A 23,839-nucleotide genomic window follows, 5' to 3' on the forward strand; every position below is an offset into this window, starting at 1 on the left:
CTACAAGGTGCAGACTCTCCTTCTACCTCAATTCCAGCTGAGAGTGGCTGACCAACACCTAAAGCTTCCTACTCGATTCATCCCTGTTCTCATGCCATTCCTCTTGTGTCACATGCTTATTCTCAGAGAAATGAAGTCTATCAAGTAGGCAGCTTAATAGCTTGGCTTTCCCTTTATAAAGAAGAATAAATCAAACAAGCATATTTACTCGGCACCTAGAAGTCTGTAACATCATGCCAGGAGCTGTGGAGGAAACAAAGAAACCTAAAACAGGGCTTCTGCTCTCAGGAAGCTCACAGTGTGGTTGGAGCGACTTGTCCATTAACTCAGCAAATACAGGAGAGCTTACTCCATGTCAGGAACTGTACCGATTGCAAGGAATGCTCAGATTCATTTATCTCTTCAATAAGCATTTACTAAACACCTATTATGTGCCAGAAACTGTTCTAGGTGCTGGGAATCCAACAGAGAACAAGCAGGTGTGACCCATACTTTCAGGAAGATTTTACTCTAGGTAAGAGACACAGATTAAAAAGAAAGAAAAAAAAGAGCAGAAGCAAGAAGAGCTACAATCCTGCAGCCTGTGGAACAAAAAACACATTCACAGAAAGATAGACAAGATGAAAAGGCAGAGGGCTATGTACCAGTTGAAGGAACAAGGTAAAACCACAGAAAAACAACTAAAGGTAATGGAGATAGGCAACCTTCCAGAAAAAGAATTCAGAAAAATGAGAGTGAAGATGATCCAGGGCCTCGGAAAAAGAATGGAGGCAAAGATCGAGAAGATGCAAGAAATGTTTAACAAAGACCTAGAAGAATTAAAGAAAAAACAAACAAACAGAGATGAACAATACAATAACTGAAATGAAAAATACACTCGAAGGAATCAATAGCAGAATAACTGAGGCAGAAAAATGGATAAGTGACCTGGAAGACAGAAGGGTGGAATTCACTGCTGCAGAACAGAATAAAGAAAAAAGAATGAAAAGAAATGAAGACAGGATAAGAGACCTCTGGAACAACATTAAACGCAACAACATTCGCATTATAGGGGTCCCAGAAGGAGGAGAGAGAGAGAGAAAGGACCCAAGAAAATATTTGAAGAGATTATAGATGAAAACTTCCCTAACATGGGAAAGGAAATAGCCACCCAAGTCCAGGAAGCACAGAGAGTCCCATACAGGATAAACCCAAGGAGAAACACGCCAAGACACATAGTAATCAAATTGGCAAAAATTAAAGACAAAGAAAAATTATTAAAAGCAGCAAGGGAAAAATGACAAATAACATACAAGGGAACTCCCATAAGGTTAACAGCTGATTTCTCAGCAGAAACTCTACAAACCAGAAGGGAGTGGCATGATATACTTAAAGTGATGAAAGGGAAGAACCTACAACCAAGATTACTCGACCCAGCAAGGATCTCATTCACATTTGATGGAGAAATCAAAAGCTGTACAGACAAGCAAAAGCTAAGAGAATTCAGCACCACCAAACCAGCTCTACAACAAATGCTAAAGGAATTTCTTTCAGTGGGAAACACAATAGAAGAAAAGGACTTACAAAAACAAACCCAAAAGAATTAAGAAAATGGTCATAGGAACATACATATCGATAATTACCTTAAACGTGAATGGATTCAATGCTCCAACCAAAAGACACAGGTTTGCTGAATGGATACAAAAACAAGACCCATATATATGCTGTCTACAAGAGACCCACTTCAGACCTAGGGACACATACAGACTGAAAGTGAGGGGATGGAAAAAGATATTCCTTGCAAATGGAAATCAAAAGAAAGTTGGAGTAGCAATACTCATATCAGATAAAATAGACTTTAAAATAAAGAATGTTACAACAGACAAGGAAGGACACTACATAATGATCAAGGGATCAATCCAAGAAGAAGATATAACAATTATAAATATAAATGCACCCAACACAGGGCACCTCAATACATAAGGCAACTGCTAACAGCTCGAAAAGAGGAAATCGACAGTAACACAGTAATAGTGGGGGACTGTAACACCTCACTTACACCAATGGACAGACCATCCAAAATGAAAATAAATAAGGAAACAGAAGCTTTAAATGACACAATAGACCAGATAGATTTCATTGATATTTATAGGACATTCCATCCAAAAACAGCAGATTACACTTTCTTCTCAAGTGTGCATGGAACATTCTCCAGGATAGATCACATCTTGGGTCACAAATCAAACCTCAGTAAATTTAAGAAAATTGAAATCATATCAGCATCTTTTCTGACCACAGCGTTATGAAATTAGAAATGAATTATAGGGAAAAAAACACAAACACATGGAGGCTAAACACTACGTTACTAAATAACCAAGAGATCACTGAAGAAATCAAAGAGGAAATCAGAAAATACCTAGAGACAAATGACAATGAAAACATGAGGATCCAAAACCTATGGGATGCAGCAAAAGCAGTTCTAAGAGGGAAGTTTATAGCTATACAAGCCTACCTCAAGAAACAAGAAAAATCTCAACTAACCAGTCTAACCTTACACCTAAAGGAACTAGAGAAAGAAGAACAAACAAAACACAAAGTGAGCAGAAGGAAAGAATCATGAAGATCAGAGCAGAAATAAATGAAATAGAAACAAAGAAAACAATAGCAAAGATCTATAAAACTAAAAGCGGGTTCTTTGAGAAGATTAACAAAATTGATAAACCATTAGCCAGACTCATCAAGAAAATGAGGGAGAGGACTCAAATCAATAAAATTAGAAATGAAAAAGGAGAAGTTACAACAGACACCACAGAAATACAAAGCATCCTAAGAGACTATTACAAGCAACTCTATGCCAATAAAATGGACAACCTGGAAGAAATGGACAAATTATTAGAAAGGTATAACCTTCCAAGACTGGACCAGGAAGAAATAGAAAATATGAACAGACCAATCACAAGTAATGAAATTGAAATTGTGACTAAAAATCTTCCAAAAAACAAAAGTCCAGGACCAGATGGCTTCACATGTTAATTCTATCAAACGTTTAGAGAAGAGCTAACACCCATCCTTCTCAAACTCTTCCAAAAAATTGCAGAGGAAGGAACACTCCCAAACTCATTTTATGAGGCCACCATCACCCTGATACCAAAACCAGACAAAAATACTACAAAAAAAGAAAATTACAGACCAATATCACTGATGAATATAGATGCAAAAATCCTCAACAAAGTACTAGCAAACAGAATCCAGCAACACATTAAAGGGATCATACACCATGATCAAGTGGGATTTATCCCAGGGATGCAAGGATTCTTAATATATGCAAATCAATCAATGTGATACACCATATTAACAAATTGAAGAATAAAAACCATATGCTCATCTCAATAGATGCAGAGAAAGCTTTTGACAAAATTCAACACCCATTTATGATAAAAACTCTCCAGAAAGTGGGTACAGAGGGAACCTACCTCAACATAATAAAGTCCATGTACAACAAACGCACAGCAAACATCATTCTCAATGGTGAAAAACTGAAAGCATTTCCTCTAAGATCAGGAACAAGGCAAGGATGTCCACTCTCACCACTATTATTCAACATAGTTTTGGAAGTCCTAGCCATGGCAATCAGAGAAGAAAAAGAAATAAAAGGAATATAATTTGGAAAAGAAGAAGTAAAATTGTCACTGTTTGCAGATGACATGATACTATACATAGAGAATCCTAAAGATGCCACCAGAAAACTACTAGAGCTAATCAATGAATTTGGTAAAGTAGCAGGATACAAAATTAATGCACAGAAATCTCTTGCATTCCTATACACTAATGATGAAAACTCTGAAAGAGAAATTAAGGAAACACTCCCATTTACCACTGCAACAAAAAGAATAAAATACCTAGGAATAAACCTACCTAGGGAGAAAAAAGACCTGTATGCAGAAAACTGTAAGACACTGATGAAAGAAATTAAAGATGATACCAACAGATGGAGAGATATACCATGTTCTTGGATTGGAAGAATCAATATTGTGAAAATGACTATACTACCCAAAGCAATCTACAGATTCAATGCAATTCCTATCAAATTACCAATGGCATTTTTTACGGAACTAGAATAAAAAAATCTTAAAATGTTTATGGAGACACAAAAGACCCCGAGTAGCCAAAGCAGTCTTGAGGGAAAAAAACGGAGCTGGAGGAATCAGACTCCCTGACTTCACACTATACTACAAAGCTACAGTAATCAAGACAATAGGGTACTGGCACAAAAACAGAAACATAGATCAATGGAACAAGATAGAAAGCCCAGAGATAAACCCACGCACCTATGGTCAACTAATCTATGACAAAGGAGGCAAGGATATACAGTAGAGAAAAGACAGTCTCTTCAATAAGTGGTGCTGGGAAAACTGGACAGCTACATGTAAAAGAATGAAATTAGAACACTCCCTAACACCGTACACAAAAATAAACTCAAAATGGATTCGAGACCTAAAGGTAAGACCGGACACTATAAAACTCTTAGAGGAAAACATAGGAAGAACACTCTTTGACATAAATCACAGCAAGATCTTTTTTGATCCACCTCCTAGAGTAATGGAAATAAAAACAAAAATAAGCAAATGGAACCTAATGAAACTTAAAAGCTTTTGCAAAGCAAAGGAAACCATAACCAAGACCAAAAGACAACCCTCAGAATGGGAGAAAATATTTGCAAATGAATCAATGGACAAAGGATTAATCTCCAAAATATATAAACAGCTCATGCAGCTCAATATTAAAAAAACAAACAACCCAATCCAAAAATGGGCTGAAGACCTAAATACACATTTCTCCATAGAAGACATGCAGATGGCGAAGAAGCACCTGAAAAGCTGCTCAACATCACTAATTACTAGAGAAATGCAAATCAAAACTACAATGAGGTGTCACCTCACACCAGTTAGAAAGGTCATGATCAGCAAATCTACAAACAACGAATGCTGGAGAGGATGTGGAGAAAAGGGTAGCCTCTTGCACTGTTGGTGGGAATGTAAATTGATACAGCCACTATGGAGAACAGTATGGAGGTTCGTTAAAAAGCTAAAAATAGAATTACCATATGATCCAGCAATCCCACTACTGGGCATATACCCTGAGAAAACCATAATTCAAAAAGACACATGCACCCCAATGTTCATTGCAGCACTATTTACAATGGCCAGGTCATGGAAGCAACCTAAATGCCCATCGACAGATGAATGGATAAAGAAGATGTGGTACATATTTACAGTAGAATATTACTCAGCCATAAAAAGGAACGAAATTGGGTCATTTGTTGAGATGTGGATGGATCTAGAGACTGTCATACAGAGTGAAGTAAGTCAGAAAGAGAAGAACAAATATCGTATATTAACGCATGTATGTGGAACCTAGAAAAATGGTACAGATGAACCGGTTTGCAGGGCAGAAGCTGAGACACAGATGTAGAGAACAAACCTATGGACACCACTGGGGGAAAGCTGCGGGGAGGCGGTGATGGTGTGATGAATTGGGCGATTGGGATTGACATGTATACACTGATGTGTATAAAATTGATGACTAGTAAGAACCTGCTGCATAAAAAAATAAATAAAATAAAATTCAAAAAAACCCAAACAACAACAAAACCCAAGGGAGTGCCAACTTGGGATTAGTTCTATGATTAAAATAAAATAGGATGGGGTTGGAGGAAGTAAGCGTCCCAAGAAGGGGAAACAACTGCTACAAAGGCCTTCAGGTGGGAACGAGTGAGGGTTTGAGGAGCAGAAAGAATGCCATGTGGCTAGAGGCAAGCAAGGGGAGGGGACAGGGCAGGGTTGGAGAGATGAGTGGGGACCCGGCCACAGAAGGCTTTGCGGACCTGGGTGAGGAGGGGGTTTTATTCTAAGTGCAATGCAGAACTACTGGAGGGTTTTTTTTGTTTGTTTGTTTGCTTTTGTTTTTAAGCCAGGAGAGTGATATGCTCTGATTTACATTGTTAAATAGTTGTCATGGTGGCTGGGTGGAGAGTGAATGGTCGGCAGGAGGCAAGAGAGGAGGCTATTGCATTGATAAAGGGCAGGATGATGGCATTTTGGACTAGAATGGTAGCAATGGAGATAGAAGCCAGTAGATGGATCGGGGAAGTATTTTGAGAGAGCATCAGTGGGATTTGCTGATGGACTGGACTGTAGGGCAGGGAGGAGGGGGTAGGGAAAGAGAAATCAAGGATGACTCGGGGTTTTGGCTAGAACAACTGGGTGAACGGTGCCACGTAACGTCATGGAGAAGACTTGGAAAGGAGAATGTTTGAAGGGGGATATTGAGAGTTCTATTTTGGACATGTTACATTTGAAACACCTCTTAAAGACAAGCAAGTATCAGAGTCAAGAGTTTGGAGGAGAGATCAGGACTGGATTTATAATATTTGGAGTCACTGACTCCCAAGGATCAAAGATGGCCCCTAAATCCATAGAATAATGAGATGATTCATGGAGAGATTAGACATGGGGAAGAAAAGAGGTCTCGTGAGTGAACTCTAGAACATGCTAAGGAGGAGAGGAGGAGAGGAGAGGTGGATCTAGCAAAGGAGACTGTAGCCAGGGAGGCAGGGGAGCCACCTGAAGCGTAGGTATCATGAAAGCCGAGACAGAAAGTGTGTCCAGGAGGAGGAAGTGGTCAGCTGTGTCGAATGCTGCTGAAAGGCGGAGCAAGATGAGGACACAGATGTGACAGTGTGATCTGACAACATGGAGATCCCTTGTTTTCTTGGCAAGACCAGTGTCAGTGGAGTAGTAAGGACTGATGTTTGATTGGAATAGGTGGCGAGGAGATGGGATGCAAGTTATTAAAGATGATAGGGCTTCCCTGGTGGCGCAGTGAGAGTCCGCCTGCCAATGCAGGGGACACGGGTTCGTGCCCCGGTCCGGGAAGATCCCACATGCCGCGGAGCGGCTGGGCCCGTGAGCCATGGCCGCTGAGCCTGCGCATCCGGAGCCTGTGCTCCGCAACGGGAGAGGCCACAACAGTGAGAGGCCCGCGTACCGCAAAAAAAAAAAAAAAAAAAAAAAAAAAAGAAAGATGATAAAAGAGGAATTATAGTGTGAAGGGCAGCTGAGACGCAGAGTGGCTGTTACTAGATGGGAAGGAAGAGTCTAGAGATTTATTTCTTTTTAAATTTTTAAAGAGATGGATGGCCGTCAAGAATGTCTGCAAGCCGATGGAAGTGATCCAGTATGGAGGGAGGTATAGATATCAGAGAGAAGAAAGGGGTTCGTTGTAAGAGCCAAGACTCTGGGAAGGTGGGAGGAGACAGGATCCAGAGCAAAAGTGGAGGGCCTGGCCTTTGGCAGGGGCGGAGGATACAGGTTCAGATGCAAGGGTGCTGGAAGATGTGGTGAGGAATGAGGAAATTGGATTCCGATTACTTCTGTTTTCTCAATGAGTTAGAGGCAAGGTCATCAGGGGAAGAGGGATTACAGGAAGTTTGGGGACAGACAAGGTGTGGAATAGTCATTTGGGGAGGTGAGAAATTGAGTATACCAGAGGTATGTAGTAAGGTTACTGGGTAATATTACATGCCACAATTATGCACTTTTTGACGGTTCAAGTGCAGACGGGGAATAAATCATCGTTGGGTTTAGCTTGAATATGGACAGACTGGCGAGTATGATGGAAGAGAAGGGAGTGAGAGTGTAAGAAGTGAGTAGATAAATAAGGAGGGTCCTGGGATTCCTCTTGCTCTGGAGGGAGAGAGAGACATAGACATAACTGGAGTACAGTATGTGAAGGGCATGAGTAGAGGAGCATTTATCAGGCACTAAGGGAGCATGGAGGAGGGAACCTAAATCTCTCCACCTCAGGAGTCCAGGAAGGCTTCACCGAGTTGTCATCTGAGCTTGATCTTGAAGGATGAGCTGGTAAGGGGTCAGGAAAAGGACTCCCTTGGCAAAGGGAAGGGTCTGGGCAAAGGCATGAGGGGTTGGGGAAGGGCAAGAAACTTGGTGTGCTGGGACAGAGTGCATCTGTAAAGGAATGGTGGGTGACAGAGCTGAAAGGTTACTGGGACCAGATAATAGAAAACCTCACATGTCCTAAGTTGTTGAGAATTTGTTTTGCAACAGGACTCACTGAAATTATTTGAACAGACGACTGACATGATGAAATGCGTGCTTTGGGAAGGCACATGGTGAGGATGAGTAAAAGACTAAAAGCAGAGTAAAAATAAAAAAAGAAGAAAATCGGGATACTCTGAAAAGAGATCACGAGGGCTTGAAAATTCAACTAGTAATAAAGATAGAGAGATTTGTACCACAGAATCAACAGCATGAGGTGACTGAATAGGGCAGGTGAGCGAGGGAGAGGGGTCCAGGAGGTCTATGAGATTCTATCTTGGGCAATTAGGTGGATGATGGTACCATGACTATTATGAGTAGAAAGTCTGGGAGACAGTGAGTTTGGTGTTGAAACATGTAGGCAGAGATGTACCCTAAATGGAGCTATGAAGCCTGGAGCTCTCTCAAGACTTGGCATGTGGGTAGTGGGCATGGGGATGGATAAGATTGTTGGGGAGAACTTATGGAGTGAGAACAGAACAGCTAGGGTGGAACTTTGAAAAGGAACTTAGTTCCTTTGAACTCAGGAACTAAGAGTGGTGGGGAGAGGAGAGACTGAGGGGAAGAGAGTTAGGAGGAGAACCAGGGAGCAGAGTGTCACGGACACCAAGACGAAAAAGGGTTCAAGGAAGGAGTGGGGATGGGCTCAGTATAACAGAGCCATCAGGGAAGAGGACCCTAAAGCCGTACTGGCTGTGACAATTGGGGGAGAACTGGCTACTTTCCAGAGATGAGCAGTTCAGAGATAAAACTACTGTTTGCTGAACGTTAAAATCCCAAACCACATATTAAACGCTCTAGGAAATTAACTCAGAGAATTTGAAGATAAAGCCCAAGGAAATCTCCAAGAACTCAGAAGAGAAGGATAAAGAGATGAAAATATTAGGGGGAAAGTAGGATCATATCCTAAGGAGCCCGTGTGAGTGTGTGTGTGTGTGTGTGTGTGTGTGTGTGTGTGTGTGTGTGTGTATGTTTGTGTGCGCACACACGAGTGTGTGTGATCTTAGTAGACTCCCAGAGAGAAAAACTGTCTGATACAACCAAGAATTGGTTTTAGCCAAAGCAGCAAGAAAATAAAAACAAAGTGTAAATATTGTAAAAGAAGAAAAAAAAATCTATGCTCTTTCTGTTTTTTAATTAATTGTTTTCCAAATGACATAATTGCCTACATGAGAAACCAAAAGAATCAGCTGGAAGCAACTAGACTAATATTCAATAAAGTGAGTTGTTATGAAATGCACACAAAATCAGTACTTTCCTACGGACAAATAGTAGTCAGAAAATATACTTTTAAAATCCCATTTACCATTGTAATAAAAATATAAAATATCTAGGAATAAACTTGATGAAAAATCCAAGACTTACACCAAGAAACCAAAGCATTACTGATGTACATAAAAAGAAAACTTGAAGAGATGGAGAAAGACATATTATGCTCTTACACATCAAAGCCACCATTTGCAAATATGTCAGTAATCCTTTAATTAATTAGTTGATTTAACACAATTCCAATCAAAATCCTTAATAGATATTTTGGGAACTTCATGGAAGTTCTCCAAGAGATATCTACACTCCCATGTTCAGTGCAGCATTATTCACAATAGTCAGGCTGTGGAAACAAACCTAAATGTCCATCAAGGTATGAAGGGATAAAGACCGGGTAGTTTATACACACAATGGAATATTATTCAGCCATGAAAAAGAGGGAAATCCTGTCGTTTGTAACAACATGTATGAACCATGAGGACATTATGCTAAGTGAAATAAGCCAGTAACAGAAGGACAAATACTGTCTGATTCAATTTATATGAGGCATCTAAAATAGTCAAACTCACAGAAGCAGAGAGCAGAACAGTGGTTGCCAGGGGCAGAGGGAAGGGGAAATGGGGAGTTTCTGTTAAATAGGGACAAAGCATGAATCACAAAAGATGAATAAGTCCTAGAGATCTGCTGTACAACCTTGCACCTGTAGTTAATGATATTGTCTTGTACACTTTAAAATCTGTTCAGAGGGTAGATCTCATGTTCCTACTGCAAAAAAAAAAATTTTAAATTAAAAAGAAGAAAGTAATCCTGCTTGAAGAAAGCAGGACAGAATCAACGCCCTCATCAAGCATTCTGCAAATCCCAGACCTTGACAGTACGCTCTGCTGGCGAGGTGGTGGGGAAGCTTCATACATTGCTGTGGGAATGCAAAAATGGGGCCGATTTATCCTTTGACTCAGCAATCCCACTTCTGTAATTTCTTCCCCTAAAGATACTTGCATATTTATGAAATGACTTGTGTATAAGGTATTCATTTCAGCCATGTTTATGATAGCAAAAGTTGGAAATAACTCAAGTGTCCATCAGTTGGGGATTGGTTAATAAACACTGATACGTACTCACAATGGAATACTTTATAGCTGTGAAAAGCAATGAAGATCTCTCAGATCTGATCTGAAAAGCTCTCCAAGGTACATGAGTGAAAAATGCAAGGTGCAGAACAATATATCTAGCACCTTACTTTTACATATGAAGGAAAAAATAAGCTATGTCTTCACATTGGTTTGTATTTGCATAAACAAACTCTGGAGAGATACTTAAAAAAAAAAAGATGTGGGTGGTGGTGGTGCTATGGGTGGATGGGACAGAGGTGGGATGGAAATCTCTCCTACGTGCCTGTTCTTTCATTTTGATTTTTGAGCCATGTGAATACATTACCTGCTAAAAATAAACTGAAATTATAAAATCAAGTGAAATGTGTAGTAATCACATAGTATTATCTTAGTTAGTCTCTAGTCTCTCTCTAGCTGGCTGAGAGGTAAAGAAGGATGGCTTTGCCCTTTTTGGTAGGGAGAGCTCGTGGAATCCTCATTGCATCTTTGGGGGTCAGTTAGGTGCAGGACAAATGCTGGACCAGGGCCCTGGGCTCTGCAGCTCAGGGTATGAGCGAGGTATGGGAAGCCACGTCAACAGATCACAGTACCTTGACATAATGACGGCAACATAGAAGGAGAATTAGATCTGGGCTTGTCCATGTGAAGTTTTTTAAACAGCCATATTGAAGTATAATTTCCATACCACAAACTTCACCCCTTTAAAGCATACATTTCAACAATTTTTAGTATAACAGCGTTGTGCAGCCATCACCATAATCTAAATTTACAACATTTTCGTCACCCCCAAAACAATCCTTGCGCCATTTGCAATCACTTCCTGTTCCCTCCCCCAGCTTCGGCCAACCATTAATCTACTTCGCGTCTCTATAATCTCCTTTTTGCCTTACCTGAACATTTCACATAAGTGGAATCATAGAATATGAGGTCTTCTGTGCCTGGCTTCTTTCACTCAGCATAACGTTTTTGAGGTTCAGCCATGTAGCGTGCATCAGCACGCCATCCCTTTTAATTGCCAAGTAGTATACCATCGGTATGACTTTTGTTCATCCACGTGATGGACATTTGGGTTGTTTCTGCTTTTTGGCTACTGTGAATCATGCTGATAGGAACATTTGCTACAGGCCTTTGTGTGAATATTTGTTTTCAATTCTCTTGGGAAAACACCTAGCATGGAATCGTTAGGACATATGGTAAATTTATGTTTAATAGTTTTAAAAACTGCTAAACTGTTTCCCAAAATGGTTGCACCATTTTGCAATCCCACCAGCAGTGTATGAAGGTCCCAATTTCTCCATCTCCTCACCAACACTTGTTATCATCTGTCTGTTTGATTGTAGCCATTCTAGCAGGTGCAAAGCGTGAAATATAAATTAAAAACTCATTGAGTTTTTAATTTACATTTCCCTAATATCTAGTGATGTTGAGTACCTTTTCATGTCTTTATTGACTATTTGCATATCTTCTTTGGTGAAATGTCTGTATAAATCTTTTGCCCCTTTAAAATTTATCTTCTTATTATTCTAGAAGGAATTTTTTTTTTTTTTTCGGTACGCGGGCCTCTCACTGTTGTGGCCTCTCCCGTTGCGGAGCACAGGCTCCGGATGCGCAGGCTCAGCGGCCATGGCTCACGGGCCCAGCCACTCCACGGCACGTGGGATCTTCCTGGACCGGGGCACGAACCCGCGTCCCCTGCACCGGCAGGCGGACTCTCAACCACTGCGCCACCAGGGAAGCCCCATTCTAGAAGGAATTTTAATAATTGTATCCCAACTGGGAGTTAGGGAAAAGGTGAGCAGTGGGGAGAGTGGAAAGGAAGGAGAGAAGGTGGTCAGAGCTGGATTTGCCTCATCCTTGAACCGCTGGCTTCTGCCCTCATCCATCATCTGTACATGGGGCTGTCTTCTTACTGTATCTCACCATGACACTGATTATTCCAGTAGGGAAATGTCAACCTCAGGAACGGCCACCAACCCAGGTGAGCAGAGAGCACCACTGACATTAACTCCCCCAGACCCTTGGTCCACTGATCCACTGGCCTCCTTCAGAGAAATCGTTGAGCCCCAATCTCCCTGCCTCTCATCCAGATCTTCTCAAAGACCACCCACCCCCTGCCATCTCCTCCACCACACCATCATGCCAACATGCTCTTCTCTCTTTTCCTCCACTTCCAAACCCTTCTACTCTGCCCTCTGGAAAAGCCACTAAATAACAAGCCAGGTCCCTTCCATCCGCTGTCTCTCCATAAATCGCTCTGTCTACTTCCTTGTCTTTGCCTGACTCTCCCCTGAAGAGTCCCTTCCCCTTAGCTCCCTCGAGTGCTGATGTGTGTTCTCTCGTGGCCCCTAAACCCCAAGAGGTGTCCTAGCTCCCGGCTGCCACATCCTCTTTGTGGCTCAAGTCACTCAACCATACATACCCCCTCCTTCTGTCCTGGCTGCTGTCACCTATGACCTCATGATGGTTCCTGCTCATTCATCGAAGACACTGGCACCTGATCGCAGTCATTTTTTCTTCCCTAGGTCCTGCCATCACCCTGGTGACTCCGGCAAACACGCGGATCACCCATCCGGCACCGTGGCCTCCCGCGTACCTGCACCTTTGCATCTCAGGCAAGCTTCTCTTTCTTTATCTCAGCTATCGACTCCCACAGTCACACCTTGAAACTTATCATCCCCCCAAACTGCTCCACCTCCCCATGTCACTATTTCTGGCCACAACCTCCCTTCTGTTCAGCTTGCTTCTTCAACTCTGTCTACCTCGACTAATCTTTGACCCCAAGGGGACCTCCAGACCGTTGGTAAATGCCCCTTCTCCCAGCCCATCAGCTCTCTCTTGTCTTTGCTTGTGTCCCAAATCGTCAAAATGTAAACTCCCTTGTCCCTCTATCATTTAAACATATTTCCTTCAAAAGATCCCAAAGCTGAGTAAACCCAACTTTCCTCTACTTCTGTGTATGGCGTGAGCAGTGAGGCCACCAAGAGAAAGTCATATCCCGGGGAAGATTGGCTCCATATATCTTGGCCGCCAGCTTCATGATGGGCCCTCAATACTGCTCTGCATTTCTGGCATCAACTTGATCTGCCACCCTTGGTAACGGCTTTCCAAGATTTCAAACCTTTTCCAGTATCCTTAAACCTCCAACCTCCCTCCACTCCCCCTAACCCTCTCTCTTGGCAGGTAAATTTTTCAGCGATAACTTCGCAGAGGAAACTGAAGCCATCGTATGACAAGTTCTTCAAGGTCTGCCTCAAAGCCTGCAAACCCTAACTGCATCCACACCTAACCTCTCCTTCTCCCCACTGTTGGTCTTGTCTCCTGTAACAACCTCCTAACAAGCTTCCTTATATCTGTTTTTACTCCCTGATCAATGTTCCACCCTGATCCAGAACAATTTTTCAAAACACAGGTGAGATTGTGTTATCCTGCTGCTTAAAATCCTTCCCTGGCTTTCCATGGGTCCTTAGTGTGTCTTACAAGGCCTTGAATAATCTGGCCCCTTCCCACCTCACCTTGTCATCTTGTACACATGGCCCTTGCCCTCTACTCCACTCTCAGGGGCCTTTCTGTTTCTAAGGTTTGCCCTGCTCCCTCCTACCCCACGGCCTTTGCCTGTGTTTCCCCACTCCCGCCCAACTCCCTTGAATCTGGTGAACTCTTATTCATACCTCAGAACCCAGTTCAGGGTGACTTCTCCAGAGGAGTGTTCCCTCACCCCTGTTCTAGGTTAAGTTCCTTTCTTCAACGTGCTCACATTTCCTTCCCTCAGATACGCATCTCAGTTTAGAGTCAATTTATACGTGTGTTGGCGTAAGTTTTGATTAACGTCTGTGTCCCCACAAGACCAAGACCTCCTTGAAAACGGGGATTGTGTCTGTTTTGGCTCACCACTATACGCCCATAGATTACAGTGTCTGGCACAGAAGACACACTTGATAAATATTTTTGAATGAGTAGATAAAACAATTATTGCAGCTGGCCCAGGTGGTTCAATTGTTCACGTGTTCGTTCATTCATTCATTCATTCATTCCACAAGCATTGACTGAGCCCTTATCATATACGCAAAGAATCCAGGCACCTTTTGGGCTCTAACCAGGAGCACTGCTGGGGCTGCAGAAGATGCCTGGGCAGAGGGGCCTTTCTGACGTGCAGGGGTGCTCTGGGGTCTCTGAGGCCCCCTCTCTCCATCTTGCTATTTGAGCAGTCTGTGTGTGCCTGCCTTTCCCAGAGAGGAGTGAAAAGTATTCTTTGGACAGACTATGATGGGACTTCAGTAGGCAGTTCTGAGTCCTAGAAGTGCTGAGAAGATGTGGTCTATATTAATCACACCTTTTATTTTCTGATGCTTTGACATCTGGGGTCTTGCTGTCTCTGGAGAGGCTACCAGTTCCCAGAGATAGCAAACACGTACCTGAGACCATGCTCTTCAAGTGCAAACCTACCAATCCAGAGCCTATGCCATCTCGTTTATTGGGCTGAGCCACTATCCTCCTGGCCTACTCACCCAGGGGTCAGATTCCAGACAACCAGGGGCAGCTCCTGTGTTCCAGAGACCACCAGAACTATTCAAACTAGCCAACCCCAAGCCTGTCTACGCTGCTTATCCTCCTTTGCCAATGTTTTATTTTTTCCCACAAAAATCACAGTAAGGATTCTCGCCCATGATTTCTCCTCACTCTTTCTGCCTTCTGACAGACCCTGGTGCTTCCCCGTGTGGCCCTGTGTAGTGTGCTGTGATTCCTGTCTTTAGGGATCTGTGAGTATAAACGTCTTCCTTCATGATCATCACTTCCATCTGCGTGTCTTATCACATCCAATTAAAACGAATCCCAGGTACGTTCTAGAACAGGGCCCTTGACTCCTTCGGACTCAGATATCCATCAAGACCATTTGAAGACTACAGGAACCTGGGGAGTATCTAGCATTGCATTTCTCTCATGTTCTAATATGATTATGTCTGTCTCTTGTTGCTTACAGCACTCACTTGTCCCAGAATGAAGGACTGGGCTGACCTGATATGGTTAAGTTTCACGGTCAAGTTGAGTGGAGAGCCATCCTCTCCAAAGCAGTAGTTCTCACCCCTGCCTGAATGCTAGAATCACCAAGGGAGTTTTTCAAAGCCACCAAGGCTGGGCCTTTGACCTAAGGGGTCTGGAGAGGGGCCCCGGCTTTAGTGTCGACATGGAAGTTTCCCAGGTGACACAAACGTGGAGTTAGGGGTGAGAACCACAGTCCTAAAATCTGGTTCCCCCAAGTCCTTGACTGAATCTGCCACCGACTAAAACTCAGGTTTCTTTCCTCCTGTTTAATGCACTCTCAGGGAAGATCATGCGCCCTCTACCTAAAGAGGACAGGCTTCCCCCGATCTTGGCCGGAGTCCCTTATGCCTGGGACCCTGGAGATTAAGGGGCTTGAGCACTGAATCGAGAAACTGAAGTCACAAATACAAGTCACCATCCTCTCCCACTATTCATTATGAGGTTGGTTGGAGTACAAATTTAGCCTATAGTGGGTTGGTTGTGTTTGAACCTCCCCCACAAAGTTCTGTATGGGAAATCTAGTTAAGAGCCTTCTTCCTGGGGGAGGTTGAGTGTAACAGCTGTTCCTCACCAGGACTGATAGTCTCACCAGGATGCAGTCCGGGTGTTGCCCCTTGAGCCTAAAGCCTTTCATCCCTGACGACTGACTCACATTTCAGCTGTCGACAGAGACAGTTCCTGGGCTGGGTGGACAGAGGCATGTCAACCTGGGAGTTGGGGCTCATGCCTTGCTTTCACACATTTGGGAAGAGGTGTTGTGTAGTCACTGTGGATCAGCTATCCTTCTTCCTTGCTCTCCTCTACCTTAGAGGCTGGGGAGCTACAATACTGGATTTCCCAGCCTCTCGTGCACTAAGGGGAGGCCATGTTCTGGCCAAGAAGAGATAGGAGAAAGTCCCTGGGAAGGGATGTCTTCCTGAAAAAAAGGCAAAGGCTTACTCAGAGAAAACCCTTGTTGCCTTTTGTCCCTTTCCCTGTTCCCCTTCATTCTGCCTGGAATGTAGATGTGATGTTGGATGTGTAGCAGCCATTCTGTGACCAAGAGGGGACAAGCATGAGGTTGAAGGCCTGTGTGCTCAAGATGGTGAAGCAGAGAGATGGCAAGAACTTGGGTCCTTGAGCTGCTGAATCTGCCTGCGATTGCCAGCCCCTAGACTTCTTGTTGCCTGAAACAAATAATCCCTTTATGTTCCTAGGGTAGAGATTTTTCTTCCTTGCAGCCAAACACATTCCTACCTGACACACACATCAGTTGTCTGTGCTGGTTTTGGCAAATGAGTGTCAGAGGCTGATCTTCAGAAAGGCATCCTGATGTTGTGAAAAGATTACTCAAGTAAATGATAGAGAACTAGGATCTGAGCCCCTGCTGTTGCTTGTATAGGCTGCGTGTTTGGAGGTAAGCCATTTACTCTCACCAAGGTGCAGTTTACTGATCTGCAAAATGGCAGTAATATGCGTCTCACACAACAGGGTTACTCTAAAAATAAAATGAGTTAAAAGTGTGAAAGTATTTTTAAGACTGTGAAGCGATGTCCGTGGGTCAGTTTTCGTTATGTGAACAAACGCCCTCAGTGTTTGTTCCCAATGGTCCCTGGAGTAGCAGTTACCTTGATGGCCAGAAGACATCCTCCAAACGGCCTGTCACCAGCTGTCTGGAGGCAGAGAGGCTGGGCTGTACGCATCTCTAAGTCTGGCCAGGGACGCTAGTGCATGCGGAGACAGCACATTGCTTCCCTCTAACACTCGCTCTTTTTGTGTTCCCAGAGGGACTAAGTTCATCTGGGAGTGGGACAGATTACAGAACCCTGGAACGCTGGAGGAAGCAGGGGCCGAGTTTCCCTAAGCAAACCTAGCCAGCCACCATCCAGTGTCTCCATGGCGCTCCCAGCGGTGGGTGTCCCTCACTCCCTGGGGAGGCGACTCCTTCAAATATTAGAAAGGGCTACATCTCATGGAGCCCAAAACTACCCTTAAAACTCACAGCTGTTCCTCTTCTTTCTTGCATAGAACAAGTCCTGTCCTTCCGGTACATGGCCCCCCTTCAGACATTTGAAGGCAATCACAGCTTCACAATGACCTTTTGTTCAGGCTAAAGAGCCCTGTCTCTTCAACTGGTTCAGCTACCTGGAGCTGCATCCCACACTCTGTCTATACAAAGATGCCCTTGTATGGTTCACAAAATAACAAGGGAGACAGACATGTAAACAACTACAGCACGCTGTGACATGCTGGGATAAAGACTTACACAAAGGGCTATGGGAACATAGGACAGGGATCAAACACTTCTGTGCAGAATGGGGGCGAGGAGGTCAGTCTTTACAGAGAAGGCGGTACTTGATGAGAAGAAGAAAGGATGATTTACGACGGCCAGACGTGGAGGGTGCAGGTTGGAGGTTGCGGGTGATATGGGTCCAAGTCTGTTAAGGCCATAATTTGCTGTGGCCAGAGTCACATTACTGGGAACAAGGGGCCACTGCAGGGAACATCTACTAAATAGAGATTGTCATTCTGAGTCTACAGATGGAAAAATGGAAGCTCAGAAGGATTAAGTGGATCCGTCTGAGGCAAAATGCTTTAGTGATGTGAATTCCACTCAGTTGCTGTGTGGCCTTGGGCAAGTTGCCTAAACTCTCTGGGCTTCAGGTTTATCATCTCTAAAAGAGAGATCGTAATAATCAGAGTTCTTTTCTCTTAGATTGTTACTCACATTAAGCGAGTGAAATGGCTCAGAGTAGTGGCTGGCACACGTTAAGCGATCGATAAATGCCAGCCTTTGTAAGTAACTGAACGGCTTCTCTGGGACTTAAAACCATGTCCCTTGTCTCCCAATTCCACCCTCTTCTCCCTGCACAGAGGGCAGGCATAGGTCTGGAGGAAGAGGGACAGATTTGACGTTGACTCTTACTCACAAGAATGTGGTATTTGTTTGCGTGTTGCAGATTCCTCCACACCTAAGTCTCTGGACGCTTGTGTAATTTAAAACACACATACTACAAAGATGTACTTGTTGGCAACGTGTTCCGGCATCTCTGAATCAAGTGCCTTCTGCCACTGCGCTGCCCAGTCCTCTGGGGACGGCGGTCCCTCCACAGCATCTGCCCACTCAAGATGGCTGGGGGAAGGGAGGCTCTTGGGATCCTGGCTGTGTGCCGGGGGGACGCGGGTGAGCCGAGTGGCGAGTTCAAATCCTGGCGAATTCCCTGTACTCTACCCACTCCCCAAAGCCCCCACTCTGGTCGACTGCCACTTTTCTGTCTTCGTAAAGCTAAGGGACTTATTTAATAAATCTCAAAGCCTCACACGCAGCTAAGCAGGCAGCAGAGATCACTGTCTGTTGAGTGATGAATTGAGATATTATCCGTACTGCATGGGAGGGAGGGTGGGAGGGAGAGGAGGGAACTGAAGGAAGGGAAAGGAAAAGGAGGGCTCGTAAGCAACATAGAGTGTGCAGCTCGTTTCTTTAAACGAATTAGTTATCGGACAGCTATCCCCACCTCCAAAGCTACAGTCACGTCCACCCTGCTCACCAGTTCCTCCTGTTTCAGCGAACGGCTCTGCCATTTTGTTAGCCACCAAAAGAAACATATGAATCATCTTTTGACTCTTCCCTCTCGGACCGTGCCCCATTCTTTTTGATTTCCAAGCTTAGGGTCTCGCTAGAACCCATGCTCACTTTTCCTCCTACTCTCTGACACCCTGGGGTGAGGTCTGAACTAGCTCTTGCCTCAACTATTTCAACAGTTTCTTAACTGGCCTTCTTCCCTCTCTGTCTCCCTTCCTACTCATGTGCGGCTGGCTTCTATTAGGGAAATCCAGTGTGGACTTGGTAGACCAGTTCTCTGGAAAACAAACAAACAAATAGCCAAAGAAAAACAAGCCCTGGCTTGCAGCCCTTGCCCATTTCCAGGGTAAATATTCACACCGTGGCCCATCCAAGCTGCCAACGTGAGGCCACAGAATGAGGGGTTGGAAAGAGCTGGACAGAGTTGGCTCTGGCCAGCACACAACTGTCTGAGGAACAGCTCCCCGTGGACTTAGGACTTTCATATTGTACAAACTTCCTAACCTGGCAGAGGCCTTTGATAGCTTGCTTTCACTCAGCCTGCCCAGCCTATCCCACCGCGGCCTGATAGGGGTATGCAGACTGGGCATGTTTCTGGTCTCCAGTGTGATTCTGCTTCCCTACTTTTGTGGCTTTATTTGTACTGGTCTCTCTGTCCATTGAAAAATCCTTCCCATTCCTCAAGACACACCTTAAATACTACCCGTCTCCTCTATGAAGACTTCTCCCGAGCCCCTTAGACCAGATAAGATGTCCTTACTATTTGAATCCTGATAGCGTATTTTGTTTGTGCCTTTGCTGGAATACTTCTCGCTGTCTGCTGTGTATCCGGTTTTACGTGGGCAGAAGTCACTTGGTCCCTCTTACTAGAATATGATTTTCTTGAAGGTAGGGACTCTGATTTCTTTGTTGTTCCTGAAGTGCCTGGCATGTTTTCTTGCACACAGTAGGTGCTTAAGAAATATTTGTTGAAGTAAACTGACCCATTTCCTCCGTCAGGATAAGACATTGGTTTATTTTCTGCATTCTAGAAGAGGGAAGAGATTTCTGCTTCCAGAGATGAACAAGCCCTTTGTATTGCTGGCCCTGACACTGCATGGCTTGCTCTGGAGTTTTGCCTTTGTCTTTCTGGCCTCGGCCTGGGGGAACCAGGCCCCTCTCTTACCCATTGCCTCCCAGGAAGTCAAGATCAACTCAGACTTAATGCTTCCTCCCAAGAGACCCAAGTAAAGTGCTGGTGAGTTTGGCTCCTGGGTAGCGTTGGAGAGTTCAGCGTTTGCCTGAAAGCTGGGCCTCGGCTGACCCGGGAAGCCTGGGCAGTTGAAGCAGAGCCGGGGCAGTTCTGCCTGGCCTGGTGCTGAGCTGGGGCTTGGCCTCCTCTGCTCTCGGCCTGGGCCGCCACCGTCGCCAAGGCCCCTGGTGTGAAGGAATTCGAGTTCTAACTTTAGGTGGCTACGTGGCTGATGGCTGTGTTTGTGAATATCTCATTCCTACTTTGGTGGCCCAGCTGGTGGGAACAGAACGGGTAGTCATGGGACTGTCATCGTGTGCTGTCCAGGTTAACATGTAGCATTTCTATTACTATTAACAGACTTTCTGCTCCTCTCTCCATCTGTTCTCTGAAATAATTGCAGTTGTACAGACCATGCCTTTGCTACAGGCAAGCTCTGGGGAAGAGGATAGTGCTTTTATGAGAAAAAAAAAGTGTTAAAAAATAACAGCAAACATGAAAAGAGAGTGGGAATGGAACTAACAGCAGGTTTCCAATTTCTTGCGGATTCCGGCCTGCAAAGGTGGCGTTTTCACACTTGTTCGGGGTGACAGAGCCCAGCCAGATGGGGGTGAGTGGCTGGGCTGGTGGCTTAGCCTTTGGGACGTGCTGTTGGTCACCAGGGATTTGGCCCCAGTTGAGGTAGTGGCCCCTTGGTCAGGCGACCCAACGAGGGGCTGCTGGGAAGGGGTGAGGTCCCTAGGAATCTAAAGCCAGGGGCGTTTTGATGGTGCGGGGTGTCCTGCGCACGGGGGCTCAATGGTATCAAGGCCTGGAGGAAAGGCTGGAGTGGAAGGGCTGGCGGGGAGGTGGAGGTTTTGAGCTACATGGCTTGTTCTGTCTGGGCCTCAGTTTCTCCGCATACAGAATGGGAGGGGATCATCTCCATGACCTCCTTCCCTGAAGGGCTATTAGGAGAATGAACGGGTTACTGCAAAACGTCAAGAATTCTTCTGATGGAGGGTTAAACTACAAAGGACCATTAAGACGTGGTGTGTGAAATATAATAACTATTAAAAGCGCAAACCGAGTACTTGTGGATTTGAAGCACGCTGGTTTGCAAGGTTGTGTGTGGGGTTTTCGTTTTTCCCGGGGGTACTAAGCAAGCATGTCTATGAGGACCGTGTCGCAATGGGTCTTTGTTCTGGTGCCTTCCTTCCCACTACCTAGCTCGTCCACATGAGGGCCCAACCCTGAGTGTCACATCTCATCCTGTGAAACTGAAAATGGTGCTCTGACCCCCTTGCCCAACCACCGCCCCCCTTGCAATGGCCAAGGAGAAGGCACCGCTGAGATTTTTAAGAGTGAATTGGATGGAGAAAGAAGGAAATGGATTAAGGGAGTACAGCCATGGGATCGCTAAGTCTTCTTAAAATTCTAAGAAGTGTTTTCATGTGAAAGAAACCCAGGAAATGTGACCGGTCAGCTGCGAATAAGACATTTGTTGGGGAAAAAGAAAAAAAATTTTTTTTGTGGACTCTATACTCCAAACCCACAAAATGATTTTTTTAAAAATTCTGGAAAGGCTCGAGTGGAGACTCAGAGGGGCCGTCATGTGATGATGATGATAGTATAAGATATTTTTCAGGTATTGAATAGATTTCACCTCTCTTTGCCACCTCAGATTACCCTCAGAAGTGACCAGGATATTGTAGATCTACTTTAAAACTGGGTCCAGTGAATCACAGAGATTGGCAGGCCTTTAAGAATTTTCAAAATACACAGGTGTAGATGAAATGTGACCTGATAGGCTGGGTGGGGGTGGGGGAGGTTGTCCCAAAAGAACCTAGTTTTTTTTAATACAAGAGAATATTAAGAAATCTGAAAGGGAAGAATTTTAAGCCATTTCTTCTTATGGACAAATTTTCAGCGTTATCTTGTAAAAATCCACATTTCCTTTGGCCAAAGACTTGATTGGAAAGAATGTGAATCAGTTCCTTGAGAGACTATCTGTGTTAAAAACTAGCTACACTATATTAGTTTTTGGTGTGTTTGTTTCCACCATCATCTTATGAGCTCCTCCAGGCCAGGGACTGACGGCTGGCTCTTACTGTCCTCTACATACATGAAATGCACAGTAATGAGCAGGCAGAGTACATGAACAACATATATAACTAATGGTGCAAACAGCTAAGGAGTTTACCACCAAGTAAATGCATTTCCATGAAAAGTAAACCCTGCATGTACAAATTGATGCAATCAGTAATAAAAGATTATCAAACAAATAATAGTTACCATTAATTGAAGCCCTATCATATGCCAACCATTCCAGATCCCTTGCCTCATTTAACTCCACAGCCAGCATACGAGGTCAGTTCTATAATTCCTGTTTAAAGATGAGAAAACTGAGGCATATGGAAATTGAGTAACTTGCCCGAGAGTACATTATTAGTAAGTGGCAAAGGCAAAAATCAAACCCAGTTCTGTATGATTCCAAAGCCGGGGCTCTTAAACTGTCTGTTCTGCTCCCCTTTGAGAGGGAAGCAGTAGGATTTCTGTAGAGTGCAATCATGCCTCCTTAGTCTGTTATAGTTCTTTGAGGGGGTACATAAATTAGTGGGAAGGAAAATTGTATTTAGTCTTTCAAAAGCTTTTGACAAGATTACTTTTTTTTTTAACTAATTATTTTATTTTTATTTTTTTGGCTGCGTTGGGCCTTTGCTGCTGCGCACAGGCTTTTCTCTAGTTGCAGAGAGCAGGGGCTACTCTTCCTTATGGTGCACGGGCTTCTCATTGCAGTGGCTTCTCTTGTTGCAGAGCGTGGGCTCTAGGCATGTGGGCTTCAGTAGTTGTGGCACTCGGGCTCAGTAGTTGTGGCTCGCGGGCTCTAGAGCACAGGCTCGGTAGTTGTGGTGCACGGGCTTAGTTGCTTCACAGCACATGGAATCTTCCCGGATCAGGGCTCGAACCCATGTCCCCTGCATTGGCAGGCGGATTCTTAACCACTGCGCCACCAGGGAAGCCCAAGGTACTTTCCAAATTAAAAACCTTTGGTGCTAAATATTTTGTCATTGATAGGGAACAGCTTAGAGACAGCAACAAACAAAGCAACAAATGATCTCTTTCTCCGTTCACTTCTAAATGAAATTCTTTGGGGGCTCAGTTCTAGGCCTCTTATTCTACATTCTACACCTTTATATGAATTGTATGGGAGAGGAAGTGTGCAATGAAACCTCCAGGCAATCAGATGGTCAGGAAATCCTTGGGCAGGTGGAAACGCCACCAGATGGGGACAAATCCAGGCTGACCCTGGGAGGCTGCGTGAGAGCAGAGATACAGGCAGATGAGTTCCCAGGCAAGTCCAGGCCAGGCCAGGGCCTGGGCAGAAAAAATCCTGGGTATTTCTGGAAGGACAGCTCAGGAAAGGATATCATAGTTGCTACGGACTGTTCCCTAAAGACCGCTGTGACCCAGAAGGACAACAAAGGTCGGGCTTAACTAGAAGGAAATCTGTATGAATTAGTGTGTGCATTTGCGTAGAACCATCTTATGC

General features: G+C 44.3%; 1 protein-coding gene across 1 annotated transcript in view; it reads right to left on the reverse strand.

The window, feature by feature from the left end:
• The window catches only part of PEBP4 (phosphatidylethanolamine binding protein 4), a gene marked incomplete at its 5' end in the record, with an annotated part of 213,326 nt that overhangs the window by 99,751 nt on the left and 89,736 nt on the right, over positions 1-23,839 (reverse strand). The gene's annotated exons all lie outside the window — the stretch shown is intronic.

The sequence above is a fragment of the Leucopleurus acutus genome, assembly GCF_964270905.1.
Source record: "Leucopleurus acutus genome assembly, chromosome: 7".
NCBI classification, from domain to species: Eukaryota; Metazoa; Chordata; class Mammalia; order Artiodactyla; family Delphinidae; genus Leucopleurus; species Leucopleurus acutus.